The following is an 11,992-nucleotide window of genomic DNA, read 5'->3' on the forward strand; positions in this document are numbered from 1 at the left end:
TTATTGTGATGAAAGTTAAAAGAAACTATTATTTTAAGTGTTAAAACAATGTGATAGTAATTAGAAAACAAAAGAATCATGTGTAAGTGCGGGTGGTAAGTGGGGATTGACTAAGGTTGTCAATCATGAACGGGTGGACCTGATTAGTCAGGTAACTATCCATCCGTACACACTAAAACGTTTAGGAAACTTCTTCACTTGGAAGAGGAGTGCACCAACGGTTGTGCCCTCACATCTGTTAGGGGAAAAAAAGTGTTGGTTGAGGATACCTTAGTCCAATTTGTGGCAATTATAAAGTTGAAATAGTTTTTTTTGAACTTTTAATACGTTGTCCCGTTTTCGCTGCGAGACAGGACTAGGTCTCTTTCTAAGTCTATAGACCCAAGCCATTGTCAATGGTAAAGGTCTATTCCTTGGATTTTTCTTGTTTAGAGACTCTAACTTTTACGAGACCTAGAAACCTGTCAAGGATCCCATCCCGATCTGGGTATTGGCGGATTGGGGACCTCACACAAAGCCCATAGTGTTCAAATAGTTACATGTGATCAAGCTCACATACGCATATCAAGATGCACATGGCAATGAATGCCAACAAGATCATGACCTTATACAATAGGAAGTCCAAAGCTCAATCACTCATTGCTAGCTAAATCAGCTGATGAATGTCAGATTGGAAAACAGAGTCTCAAGTCACCCTCCATAGAGACACATTTAGATCAAGATGAGAGAATGGCAAGACCAGGACGAAGATCTTCAATAGAACCAACAATGAGAATAGTGGTAGTTATTAGCAATACAAAAGGAGCAAGTGTCAGATGCAATGCTCTACTGGATAACGAAGCAAAGTGTAATATGGTTGCAGAAGACATCCAGAGTAACAGAGAAATTAGGGGTAAAGCTACAAGTCAAGAAGAAATGGTTGCTACCCTTAACATCCAAAATCATGAAGAGCAGGTAAAGTTTCAGGTGAAGCCTTCAAAGGAAATTCTTGCAGATGTCATCATTGGACATCAGTGGTTAGACCAACACAAGGCCTACAAAGAAGATACAATGCTAATACTCTCTTCTCCAAGAGGTAGCAATCAACAATTACAGGTACCATTAATGCTAGATTCAGAGTTGAAGCAGTCACAAATATCAAAAACAAATTTTGCAGACAAGGGTAAAGCAAAAGTGGAACTTCCTCCGAATAGCAAAGAAGGTGTGATAGCATATGCCTCTACATCAAAGAACCCTCATGGATCAACTTCTTTAAGCAAGTCAGGCTTTCAAAACTTAAAGTCAATTGCTGACCCAACTCAAGTGTCTAAGGAGACACCCAGAAAAGCAAAGGTATATCAGCCAAAGTACTCAAAAAAGCAAAGAAAAGTCAAGAAAGTGTTTGCTGCGAGCAATTTAGTCAAAGTCAATGATCTGGTTTGGATTAAAGACAGGAAATCAACACAAAAAGACAAACACATGGGATGGATAGCATCATAATAGAGCTTAAAAGAATAGGACTACTATGGAGGTAACACACATATATGGGTTCCAAAACCGCAGGTTAGAGCATATGAAGTGAAGTCAGGACCCTCCCAAGAAAGAAGGCCCACAAGGTATCAACCTCAACAATATCCTAGGATACCAAAGAAGTAGTTCTACAATAGAATGACATCAGATGCAAAAGCCTACCACAACTCTCAAAAGGATATAGAGCAAAGATGGATTTCAAAGAATGTTCCTCTTGGACAAGGATTCTACACAGGCTATACAAAGATTTGGTAACCAGTCAACCACAAGACAATTGCAACTACGCCAGACCTGCATGAAGATCTCAAGAACTCAACAAGACCTAGAGCAAAGGAAAGATCAACAAAGGAGCTACAAAGTTCATCAATAGATTTGGATTCCTAGATCTTCCAATGCTCCTAGTCAAAAACTAGATGCCGACAGTGAACAGAGGACTACAACAACATCAAAGACTTCTTACAACATGCCTAATTGGAGAATCAAGATAATGGAGTCTTCACAGTCAAAGACGGAAAACCCAACCAACGTGAATGCAAATTCAAAGAATATAAAATAGGTATGGCAAAAGAAACCTTCAATGCCAACTTGGTTCTTCACTAATCCTCTTTTTGAGGATTCAAGCTTACTTTTACCTGAAGAAATGTTTGTAGTAAGCACAAGAATGTAAAAAGTCAAGTTGCCAGGGTGCAAAAAACATTCTTTGGCATAGTCAGAGTCGGGTTCCTGAGCCATAAATTGAGCAAAGCATTAGTCCCAAAGCTTCAAGTCATATTAAAATCTATGCTAAGAGTCATAGTTATTACGCTTATGCTCAAGCTGGAAGAGTTGAGCATATCTAAAGTCATGTTTCTCATGCTGGATGAGGTGAGCATAAGAGTCAAAGTCTATTAACTTACAATTGGTGGAGCGTCGTAGAGTCCAACACTCGCGCACAGTAAGATGAGAGCACATATTCTCGTCAACGAAAACCATTCTTAAAGGGGTGCCAGCTTGCAAAACCATGTCATATGCTTTTATAACTACACCATCTTTTTGAATAACCCCTCAAAATCTTTCTTGCACAACATATTGTTTCCGATGCATTTCTGTGTATGCATAAATAAGATGTCCTATCATTGGAAATATGCATTAGACACTCTTTTTTTGCTTCCACCTATGCACCTTGAGTGGACTACAACATGCAAAACCAATGTTCCATCATGATACCCTCTCATATTTGCTACCTTTTAATTCCATATCTAGTAGCAATTAATCCTTTGAGTACTTAATTAATATTTTTCATTCTAATAAGTACTCCAATAATGCGCGTATCCCAAAGGCACACTGGGTTTTTTTCCTTTGGTCATCCAAGTATTAGACCCTAATTTAGGACCTCATCATTCTACTTCCCTTGTACATACTTCTCATAAATAAGTAATAGCCTCATCATTATGTTATTACAACGGACAAATGAAACATCATCTCTCACATCAAACACATTTGGATCAATGAAGCCGTTGCAACAAATTGAACCTCATCCACAAATTCAACTACAAATGAAGACAATCAGCCCATCAACAACCAATCAAAACCTTCCACAGCCTCCACGGAGACTTTTCAAGAGTGCCTGAGGGCAGGCACTAAAATCATAAGGGGGGAATGTTAGCTGAGTCAACGTCAGTTAACAAGAGCTACTAAAGACCGAAGACATACGGGTGCACATCGAAGATCAAAGTGAAGAAGCAGTAAAGATTGGAGTTACACATTTTCCACATTTTCCTAGTCACGTAGTGTAAATTCTCGATTCATTTCAAGCCATTGTAATATTTTAATATGTTACGGGCTCAATGGGAGTTCCAAGCTGTAAAGAATAGGTCAGCTATTGTACCTAGGTTGCAGATTCAGTAAGTGGTGGAGCCCTAAAGTCCTTGGGTGCCCGGACATTGTATATTTTTATCCTGGGTACATAAGGCAGTGTGTAAAAGAAATTAGGGTTCTCAAGCTCATTTGTTGAGAGCAGTCTTTGGTGAGAGCTCTTGAGGTGTGTGGCCATGGAGTCCGTGAGCTTCTCCTTGATCATGAGACTTGATTAACACTAATCAATGATTCATTCTCTTTCACTATGCCTCTCTCATACTTCTTATGATTTCCTATGATGCTTAGATTAACTAGATCTTAACTAATTAGTGGTTAATCCCTCTCTAATCTTGTGTGATTGCCCTCTTTTTCTTGTGTGTGCATGTAGGTCTGATTGGAGTGTGGTGCTCGATAGATCAATGTGTGTGTGCTTGTGATTAGTGTGTTGCATGATAGGATTAGTGTTGTGTGCGTCTTGCAATTGTACTGTGTGTGATTGGGTTGATTAGAGGTGAAGAGAAGTGGATATGAAGATTGCCCTTCATTGTAGCTTAGCTCCTCCATAGGCCGAGAAGCTCACCTCGTAGAGTTAACCATTTGTGTTGCTACGATTAGCTCACTAACTGTGTGAGTGTTTCCATGCCCTAGCCGGGTAGCTCATCCCTCTGGATTGATATGTTGGTCATTGGAGCTATTGCAGCGATGGAACCCCCAACAACAAGTTTTGGGATTTACATCTTAAGGTTAACTGTCTTTCACAAGATAGACTTTACCGAGAAAAAACAAAAATTATTTGCACGATTACCTGAAGAGATGGCCGAGTACATCAACTCCCAATGACATGGTTCTGTCTCACTGAAGTAATCCACCACACCATCGTTGCTTCATGTATCAATTTTCAACAAGGGGCTAGAAGGAATGCAAAGCCCCTAGAAAGCAAAGACAAAAGTGATATAAAGGGGAAAACCAATGCGCAAAATTCTTTCCAAGCCAATTCCAACAACAACAACAACAATCGATCCAAGGAGAAGGGACTTTACAAAGGTAAAAATAAACTCTCTCCTAAAGAGCTTGAAGATTTTTGCAAGGACCACAAATGTTTTAACTGTGGGGAGCAAGGACATGGCTATTGTTCTTGCCCCAAGAGAAATGCCCGCACTGAGACTCCTAGAAGTTCCCATATCCAAGCTCCAAAAGAGGATGCTCATTGCAAAGGATCACCTGTCTCCTATGCTTGGGGAAAGTTAAGGGAGCATGATGCCTTCATCTTGTTTTGACCCTGGCTCTACTCACAACTTCATATCAATGAAGTTGGCCACCAAGTTGGGCATTCAAGCTTTTGAGATGGGAGATACTGTAACTGGCTATACAGCTTTCAAGGGACAACAAGTCTCTGATACTCCCTTGATTGGGAAGTTGAGGCTTCATGTCCAAAGCTATGTCGACAAAGAAGACTTTTTCATCTCTGCTTTCCAACATGAGGATGTTATCCTAGGGGCATCATAATTCAACTGCATCACTTCCCATGAAGTTCCCTGAAGGAATAATCTACTTCATCTACAGGGAAAAGAGCATGCATATAGATGCTAGTGAGTCAAGTCGTACTATACCACTTGTAAATTCTCTTGCTTTTGACAAATCAAAGAAAAGCTCAATTTTTGCATCCATTAGTTGTTTCAAAAAGAGTCCCTAAAAGGTCCTAATGTTTCATCAATTGTAAATGGTAGGAATCAAGAAGAGCTAGACTTGTCTAATTTTCTAAAAGGATTCCAAGATGTGTTCATCGCTGATATTCCTATGTACTTAGGTCCAAAACGAGGGGATGATGACCATCGAATTGAGATCCTATCAAGAAGCTCACCGCCTAATAAGCCTCCTTATCGATTTTCTCAAACTCAATAAGAGGAGATCATGAGGCAAGTACAAGAATTGGTAGACAAATGGATGGTGAGACCTAGATCCTCTCCCTTTTGTTCTCCATTCCTGTTAGTGCAAAAGAAAGATGGTACATACCGCATGTGTATGGACTAGCAAGCGCTAAACCATATAACTATCAAAAACAATTTTCTTGTACCGCAGGTAGAAGATCTATTTGATAAGCTACAAGGATCTACCTACTTGAGTAGGATTGAACTTAAGAGTGGCTATCATCAAATAAGGATAGTGAATGAAGATATCCTAAAGACCACGTTTTGTACAATGTTTGGTCTTTATGAATATCTAGTCATGCCTTTTGGCTTGACTAATGCACCAACTACGTTCAATTTTTTAATGAAGAAAATCTTTAGACCCTACCACAAATTCACTGGAGTGTTCTTTGATGATATCATCATCTACTCCAAGTCTTTGGAGGAACACAAGCAACATCTCCAGGTGATTTTTTAATCATTGAGAGAAAACAAGCTTTTTATCAATCAAAACAAAAGCAAATTTTTTATTCAAGAGATTCAATACTCAGGTCATATTATCTCTCAAGATGGTATCCATATGGATCCATCAAATTTGGAGGTAATAAAAGCATGGCCTAACCCAAGGAATCTATGTGGGACACATGTCTAACTTCACCATCCTATCTTATTGCAGTATTAGCAAGAACCACGATTAAATTGTCAATCCATGAGATGAAGCTGACTTGACTAGTGCATAGAGGCTACAAGAGGTTGTCAATCTCCCGGAAAATGACTAACAACTCGCATCTAACTCAAGCTACACTCAAGTGATCGAAATCACCAAAAGCCAATTACTCATCGGCAAATAGATCACATTCGTTACAGCATCAAATGACATCCAAACGTAACAAAACTTTTAAGATAAGTTTATAATACCTAAGCACACATGCTTATGGTCTCAAACCCCACTTTAGGTCAAGTTCCAAAATCGCGATTATTAACAGCAATGGATTTTTGTCCTAGTCGTTTTTGACCCATAATACATCTAAATGCTTAGCAATGATGCCCCAATACCCTGCCTATGCTTAGTTTTTGATTTAAAAATGTAAATTCCTAGTTATGATGAAATTAGGCTGCAGGTCGGCAACACCAAAAGCTACGAAATACCTCACCATCCTATCTTATTGCAGTATTAGTGAGAACCACGATTAAATTGTCAATCCATGGGACGAAGATGACTCGACTAGTGCATAGAGGCTACAAGAGGTTGTTAATCTCTTTAAAAACAACTAACAACTTGCATCTAACTCAAGCTACACTCAAGTGATTGAAATCACCAAAAGCCAATTGCTCATCGACAAAAAAATCACATCCGTTACAGCATCAAATGACATTCAAACGTAACGAAACTTCTAGAACAAGTTTATAAGACCTAAGCACACATGCTTATGGTCTCAAGCCCCACTTTAGGTCAAGTCCAAAAACCACGATTATTAACAACAATGGATTTTTGACCTAGTCGTTTTTGACCCAGAATGCATCTAAATGCTTAGCAATGATGCCCCAATACCCCGTCTATGCTTAGTTTTTGATTTAAAAGTGTAAATTCCTAGTTTTGATAAAATTAGGCTGCGGGTCAGCGACACCAAAAGCTACGAAATACTGTAAAATGCTTACGTCAATGCGTACAACTCTTACATGCAGTTACAATGCAACAAACGCAGCTGCAATGTGACAACCGGGGAGGGAGTAGGAAGCACAAGAAGGAGAGGAGTGAGCGCCGTTAGCTCACGCTGTGTATTTCTTATCCAAAATTTATTAAAAACTTACAAAATTTGGCTTTTATATCTTAGCCAAGGTTTTTGGGTGGGAGTCAAAACTAATAATCTGGAGTTCTACCAAAGCTGGGAAATGACTGGATGATACAATTTGGAATCTTGTAGCCCCAGCTCATTAGTTATAGAGTTTATCCAAGAAAATAGGAGTTACAATATTCTCGATTTATCAAAAGAATAAAGGCTTTACAAAGAGAACTCCGAAAAATGGTGTTCGTGTCAGCTTGCTGCTAACATTCCCCCCCTCCTCGCCTGTGTCGTCCCTTGACACAGCTTTATGGGATGAAATAGTCTTTGGGTATCTGATTTTTCTTTAAGCACATCCAATGCCTTCTGGTATCTGATTTTTCTTTCTTTGTTTGGCACCTGCAAAAATTGCATGGTCACTCTATTCTTCAGCTCCACCACTGAGTAGCCTACAAATCTGGATGTAAGGTTGCTGATCACTAGAAAGCTTCTTCAAATGCCAACATATTGCTTGATGGTAAGAACATACATCTGGCATAGAAGCCGTAAAGGACTTCTTCCGAAGGTTGCCCACTCAGATCATAGCACAAGCCTTGGTTACCTTCTAAAAATGACATCCATGGGGTGCTTGCTCAAGCTCATTAAAAATTGGGATGCATGTGAGCAACATTCTGCAGATTTTAAATAGCATTGCGCAGGAGAGATACGGTAGACTCTTGAAGAAAGACATGGAGCCCGTTAGGGTTTTCACCATGTATTCTTATGTTGCTTGTCCTCTCTTTGGAGCTGGCAGTCATGGGGTAGTTTAGCCAGGTTGGCCGCTTCTTTGTCAGTGCCTCATGCTCTTGCCATGTCCTTACTCTGGGTACATGAAAAAATGTGGGATCTCTTTGCAGGCCTACAAGTGCTCTTGTGAACAGAATCAGATATCGTGGATTCTTGTTTAGACAACTTAACCTCCACTTTGGGTGGTCTTTATCTGCACCATCTTCTTGCATGTCTTTGTACAACCTCTCTTTAACCTGGAGTAATTCCACTTTGATGAGAGGGTATGGCAGGGATTGCTGATGCCATTGCGCATTGGTCTGATTGAGAGTGAGTTGAGTGACGTTGACAGAGTGTAGAACTCTCAACTCCCAATCCATTGTGGCTTTCCACTGCTCATCCACCTCTTGGGTGATCTTCTCTTTCAATGCATCTTCTTCATCTTTTGACAGCTGGACCATTGGCACTATGTCTGTATCTGTGATGTTTATCTGAAAATCCTCTTCACCACTCGGCTCTGCTGTGGACTGTGTCTCAAACTCAGCAAATGAGACCGAGGTTATGTCTATCTGCGGCGGATCTGAAGTGCCTGCCTCATCCTGCGTTTCTGGCTTTCCATCTTTGAGGAGTTGGTTAACTCTCTTGAGCTCTGCTATTTACTTTAGGAGCTCTTCTTCTGTCTGGACCCGCATCAAAGCCAAGTCTCTGTGCTGTGATTGCTCCAGCTTTAACTCTTACCTCAAGGTCCTTGTTCTTGTTTTCTGGTGCCTTGTATACTTCATCAGTCCCTTTGATCGAGGCCACGGCTGGATTTCCTCTTATTTGTCGTAAGAAGATTGCCTGATCATTGATTCACTGTACAGAGTACTGTAAAGAGGCATTTGCAACATCCAATTGCACTTGAATTTTCTGAGCTGACAGGGATGTCGTAAGAAGTTCATTTGTAACTTCTGTCAGCTGCTCGTATTTTGCTTTGCAGGCATCAGATAATTAAGTGAGCAGATCACCTAACTCCTCCATTTCTTTCTACTGTCTATCTCTAGCTAGCTGATGCTATTCAGCTTTTTCTTTTATCTCTTGCACTTGCCTCTGAAGATCGGTGATGACAATCATCATGTCTTCTAACTCTCCTTGGATAGAATCAATCACCATCTCAAGATCTTTGGCCTTTGTGCTACGGCTAAGTGCTACTGAACCGACTCTCCGTCATGTCTTGCATCTACCTTGCATATTCATTTACTTGTAATATTACCTCGATGTTTGACTGCCAATCCTCTTGTCTTGCCAGCTGAGTGGATGTGCCAGTAGCCTCATGTGTGTCTTTCTACTGCGTCTTAGCTGCTGGTTCTTCTTGCGTGGAGGTAGAGGGTTGGTCTTTTTATTTGTCATCATGAGGCCTTGTTGCCTCGATGGTTTCTGGCTGAGTGGAAGTAGAGGGTGATGGCCCAGACTGTGTAGTCTCTTCAGGTGCAGGGCTTACTCCCTTATCTGGCTCCGGTTCTTTTTGTTGTTGTTGCTCTTGTGTAGCAGTCACCTCTTGTGCAGATTCACTTGCCTTTTGCTCTTCAGGATTTTGAGTATCTTCGACAGCTTTCTCTTGTTCCGGATCTGCTTCTTTCTCTTTTTGCTTCTCGTGCTGGTCAGCCTCCTGTGTAGATTCTGTTTCTTTGGTGGACTCAAAATCTTTGGCTTTCTCTTTCTCAGGTGATGGTGGTGGGCTTGGCATGGGATGGTCCTGTTGTTGTGTAGGCGGTGAGGTGGGTATAGGAGACTCGTAACCTTGTTCTTGTGCTTATTCTCTAGCCGTTTCCTCGGCTTGTCTTTGTTCCTCCGCCTCTTTGGCTTTTCTAGCCGCTTCTTCGGCTTCCTTCAACTTTAGGGCCTCTGCTTCTTGGTACATTTTTTCCAAGCTCTCTATCGGATCTTCAGTCTCTTTTCTTGTATGATGCTTCATCCTTGGGCCTTTAAGTCTAGTAGGCACCCATTTCTCTGGGTTCTTCCCTTGTGCTTGTCTAGTGCACTGGTAGGCATGTTTCTCTCTTTCAAAGCGAGCTTGTTTTTGTGCGGGCTCTTCTTGGTCGGCCACAACTTTTCTTTTCATTTCTTCTCTACGAGCTCTCTTTTCCTCGTTATCAAAGCTCTCGCTGCTGTGCCTTTCCGGCGAGCTGTCAATTGATTCTTCATCGGATTTATAAGATCTCTTTCCTGACCTTGTAGCTCTTGGAGAGGGTTGTGCTGTCAATATCCATGTATTTTGACCAGGAGCAGGTGGTAAATTGTTAGCCACGCTAATGGCATGGTATGCTATCCTCATCAAGACTTCTAGCGCACCCAAGTAAGTGATTTTGCCTTCTTTATTGGTGCCCTTCAAGGTGGTCAGGACATACTGTGCATGGTCCATTGGTTGCCTGGTTGTTGACTTTAGAACTTGGGTAAATGTGGTGGCAACCGCGTGATTTGGCATGGTATACTGTGGTGGCCTTTTTACCAAGAAGTGGAAGTGCTGATGGTACAATATGGCTGGCTCTTCCACCTGTTTGTGAATCAAATCTATGAAGGTAGCCGCGGCTGTCTCTTTGGTAAAGGTTCTTGCTGTTTTCTTGTCTCTTGCTCTCATGGTCATTCCTCCTGTAGGCAGTCTGAGTGTCTCTACCACTATATCTTTAGTGATAAGCACTTCAACCTTGTTTCCCTCAGTGTCAGATATCTGTGCAGTTCCTTGTTCTTTAATTGTGGATAAAAGCTCATAAGCTTTTTGAAAATCCACTCCGCAAGGCTCCTGTTCATAGAAGTCTTTGAGTCCAAGCCTGCGGTTGGCTTCTTTGGTCTCTGGTTTGGTGGCAACATCATATACTTCTTTGGGTAGGAGTTGCAACTCCACCGCTCTTCATATATTTGACTCTCGGAAATTATTTGAGTCGAGCTCGTAGCTCTAACTCTAGCAAGTGATGCTCGTAGCCTCTGGATGGTTTGATCTTTGACTTTTAACTGATCCTTGAGCTCAAGGACTTCATCCAGGCTTGATTCTTGTTTATCTCTGCCTTTTCCTTGGCATTCCTCATGGCCTCTACTTCTTTAGTTTCCTCTGCTAGCTGGAGTGTCAGATTATCCCGTTCTTTTTCAGCATCTCGCAATGACTTGCTGAGTTGCAGACACTCTTCTTCCGCTGCTTGTAATCTTTTTGCTGCTGCCTCATTTGATTCTTCCTTTGCTTGGCAGTTTTGTAGAGCCGTTGACAAGCTGGCCTGGAGGCCAGCTTCTCTCTCTTTTTGTCATTGGCTTTGTGCCTGCAGAGTATCCCTTTCCATCTTGGTCTTTTCTTCGGTGGCCTTTAGAGTTATCAATTCTTCGTTTGATGCCATAGATTGTGCTCTTATTCCAGCTAGCATTGGCATCACCACGTCCCAATCATTAGAGGGCGGGAGTAGGTCTATCGTGTCAGTAGCAATTTCCTTTAGCTCAACTAGCCGGATGCCTGGCATCTGTTCTTTATGCCCTGTCCTTACCAAGTCGAATGCGAATGTGGCGGCTTCTTCCCTTGTATAGCCTACAGCTAGCACGTCCAAAAATGCATAATATGCCTCATCTAATCCTTTTTGCTCAGACACAGGCTTGGCCTCTTCTTTGGGCTCAAGTTCTTGCCTTTGCTCGTGCTCCTCAGCCTGGTGTTCTTCTTGATTGTCCTCAGCCTCCTTATCTTCTGGTGGAGGGCTGCTAGGAGGTGGTGATGGTGGTGGTGATGGCTGTGGGTTGGGTTTAGGGCTATCTGGTAAAGCTGCAGGTTTGCCCTTTAAGTCTTTGTCTGCTTTCGTTTTTCTTTCCCTTTCTTGGCTTTCTTGTTCATCTAGCAATGTCTGCCTTATCTACTCCACTTCTTCCTCGGTGAAAGGGACATGGGGAATGTTTTCCGCTGCAGCATCAAGAATCTCGAAATTCTTGATATAGTCTTCAAAGCGGTCTCTCTGCACTCTTCTGGATGATCCGGACATAGACTCGAGAGATGGCTTCCATAGTTCATTTAAATCACCCTTGAGGGCTCTTTCTGCTAGAAAACTCTCCATCAGCCTCTCGAGTCTAGCCGCTTTTTGTGATCTTGTCTCTTTGGCCGGCACTTGAGCAGATTCCTTTTTTCCTTTCTTCTGCTCAGGTTGCTCCTCTGCAACTGGCTCTAGCCGTCTCTTCAACCTCGTA

The sequence above is a fragment of the Adiantum capillus-veneris genome, chromosome 7 (genome assembly GCF_014529385.1).
Source record: "Adiantum capillus-veneris isolate H3 chromosome 7, ASM1452938v2, whole genome shotgun sequence".
Classification (NCBI taxonomy): domain Eukaryota; kingdom Viridiplantae; phylum Streptophyta; class Polypodiopsida; order Polypodiales; family Pteridaceae; genus Adiantum; species Adiantum capillus-veneris.